Below are 3,209 nucleotides of genomic sequence, written 5' to 3'. Positions count from 1 at the left end.
GAAAGTGAACACAGCCACTTTGTAGGCAGGAGGAGGCTCCAGGCACTGGCCCTGGAGGCCTCCAGGACCTGGCCACTGAGGTCTGCAGTTTCACCTCCTATTGGGGACTGGCCCAGGGTATAGCCGTCTGTGGAGTCAAGGCTGAGGTACAGATGTGACTGAGATAAAAATGTGTGAGAGAGCCAGTATTTGGGGGTGGGTGGGGTTGGACATAGCACTCTGTGGGGTTCTAATGATCCCAGTGACCTTTGACTTGGTAACAGAGTTCCCGTGACATGACGCTCAAGGGGGCAAAGGTAGCACTTTCAAAACAGACTCATGCCCCTAGCTCCTGTTAGGACTGGATTCCCCTGGAGCAGCCCAGGAAGAGCTTGTCTCCTCCCTCCCTTGCCCATCTGGATTCTCCAAAGTGGGTAGCTGAGCCTGGGTGCTCATGGATGTCTATGCAGTGGCTGGACTCAGACACAATCCTCAGTCCAAGAACGAAGTCCCTGGCCATTGGTCAAAGTTGAGCAGGGGACAAGGGGGACCATGAGAGTCCCAGGGAGTGCCTGGGCAGCAGGAAGGTGCACGGGCATTAGAGGGGGAATGTGTAGGGGAAGGGTGCCAGGCTGAGGCCCTTCTAGGGTCTCCTATGAATCTCACCTGCCTGATGGTGACCTGATCTTCTGCCTTACTGGGGATGGGGAGTTCTGTGGTGGGCTGATCAAGAGTCCCTAAAGATGCCATGTCCTCATTCCCAGAACCTCACATGGCAAAGGACTTTGTGGATGGGATTAAGATAGAGACCCTGAGATGGGGATTGTCCTAGATTCTTCAGGTGGGTCCTTAATGCCATCACAGGGGTCCTTAGGAGAGGGAAGGTGAGTCAGGGGAATTGAGGTGAGAGGAGGTGAGTCTGAGAGAGGGTTGGAGGGTGGCAGAGGGGCCCCAGCTGAGGGATGCAGGCGTCCCTGGAAGCTGGAAAGGACAAATAAAGGACTCTCCCCTCAAGAAGTGATCAGAGGCGGGCTCAGTGGCTCAGCCTGTAATCCCGCGCTTTGGGAGGCTGAGGTGAGTGGATTGCCTGAGCCGCGGGTTCGAGACCTGCCTGGGCAACTTGGTGAGACTTCATCTCTACAATAAATAAAAAATTAGCCAGGCATGGTGGCACATGCCTGTAGTTCTAGCTACTTGGAAGGCTGAGGTGAAAGGATCGCCAGAGCCCAGCAGGTCGAGGCTGCGGTGGCCGGGAGCTGCCACTGCACTCCAGTCTGGGTGACAGAGTGAGACTCCAACTCAAAAAAAAAGAAGAAGTGATCAGCCCTGCCCACCCCTTGCTTTTAGCCTAGAGAGACACTGTCAGCCTTTTGACTACTTCGGGTGCAGGAAGCATGGTTGGCGATGGGGCAATGCCTGTCTCGGGCCTGTTGAACAGCACTGTGGTTCTCCAACAGGAAAGGTGTGTTTGAGAGGGTCCACAAGAGGCTCAGGCTTGGGTTCTCTCCCCTTGCACACAGGACTGTGCAGGGCAGGGGTGGGGTTTAACAGAGGGGGCTGGACTCATACCTATCCATGGTGGCTACCTGGGCGATGGGGACCCAGACTTCCAGGTAGGACCACCTCCTGCCCCATCCTTGAAGGCCAGAACCATCCCTGGGCCTCATAGTCCTCCACATGCACATACACAGTGACAGAGAACATACCCGTGTGTCCCATATTCAGATTCTGGAACCCTCTAGAGGCTTTAATGAGGAGGAAGGACCAAGACTGCTCGTGGCAATCCAGGGCCCAGGGTTTAGAGGAGGCCAGGGGCTTGGGCAATGGGAAGAGAAAACTGGAGCCGTGGCTGAAGTCCATCTGGGACTGAAGCCGTGACTGAAGTCCATCTGGGAGCCATGTCCTCAACAGTCCTTTGATGCTTTGTGATCAATTATTGTGTATTAGACAAATGCATATCTATAAATAGTGCATTAAGAGTGACTACAGATTCATATTGCTTATGGTGTGTCCACTGTAGGTAATGAGGCTTAAAAAGTGAGCCTGTGAGTAGTTAAGTCATCAATACTGGGTGTGTGGGATTGCGGCTGGGAGCTGAGGCTGCAGGGCTGGGGCCCCACCCTTGCAGGGGAGTTTCTCCTGCAGTGGCAAATACCAGATAGGCAGGGTAGCCAGGCAGGGCCTCGCCACAGCTTGGGTCACCCCTGCACTCCATCCCTCAGTCCTAGAGGCTAAAAGGTGTGTCCTCCCCAGCACCTGCTGGATCTCGCCTGGCTGCCCTGCCTAAGAACAGGTGAGTGGATTGCCTGAGCCCGAGGGTTCGAGACCCACCTGGGCAACTTGGCGAGACCTCATCTCTACAATAAATCAAAAAAATTAGCTGGGCGTGGTAGCACGCACCTGTAGTTTCAGCTACTTGGAAAGCTGAGGCAGAAGGATCACCGGAGCCCAGGAAGTCGAGGCTGCGGTGGCCAGGAGCAGCCACTGCACTCCAGTCTGGGTGACACAGTGAGACTCCAACTCAAAAAAAGAACAGGTCCTTTCACTTTCTCTTCCCTGGTGCTTCCAAGAAGTCCAGTAGCAAGTCAGCTTGTTTACATAACGCCACATAACACGGTGTGGCTGAGGTCACAGCCTCTCTGTGTCAGCTGGGCCAGCTGAGGACCATGCCCAACCTTTGACCATGAGACCAGGCCCAAGCTCAGGCCTTACCAGGGGCACAATCAAACTTTTCATGAAGGCTGCTGAACCACTGCTCTGAGAAAGGGATAGATATGCAAAACAACCCCAAATGCAGAAGGAATTGAGAAGCCAAAGAAGGAGGCAGAAAGTCCAGTTTGTTGGTTTTTTATTTACTAAGGGAACTTACAGACAGAAGCAAAGCTTTGGGCAGCCACAAGACAAGTAGATCCACGCACTGTCACACCTCTGACCCAGGGCTCATACACCATAGGGAAGGAGCACATGTGCTCTGTGCAGACAATGAAAAGTCACCCCCAAGCCGGGCTTGGTGGCTCAGCCTGTAATCCCACGCTTTTGGGAGGCTGAGGAGAGTGGATTGCCTGAGCCCGCGGGTTCGGGCAGGTGAGACCTCATCTGAGCAGGTGAGACCTCATCTCTACAATAAGTTAAAAAATTAGCCGGGCGTGGTAGCGTGCACCTGTAATTCTGGCTACTCGGAAGGCTGAGGCGGAAGGATTGCTGGAACCCAGCAGGTCGAGGCTGCGGTG

The 3,209-nt window shown here is 54.3% G+C and overlaps 1 pseudogene across 1 annotated transcript in view; it reads left to right on the top strand.

The window, feature by feature from the left end:
* The first annotated feature begins 275 nt into the window (after window positions 1-275).
* The window catches only part of LOC103253927, a 4,550-nt pseudogene continuing 1,616 nt past the window's right edge, over window positions 276-3,209 (top strand). Inside the window, exon 1 of the transcript XR_503920.2 lies at window positions 276-296. The product of XR_503920.2 is annotated as a prostaglandin E synthase 3 pseudogene (transcript). The remainder of the gene's footprint in view (window positions 297-3,209) is intronic.

Source organism: Carlito syrichta, unplaced genomic scaffold, assembly GCF_000164805.1.
Source record: "Carlito syrichta isolate Samal-C Ts95f unplaced genomic scaffold, Tarsius_syrichta-2.0.1 Scaffold257243, whole genome shotgun sequence".
Classification (NCBI taxonomy): domain Eukaryota; kingdom Metazoa; phylum Chordata; class Mammalia; order Primates; family Tarsiidae; genus Carlito; species Carlito syrichta.
This window is presented reverse-complemented; position numbering and strand designations above follow the sequence as displayed.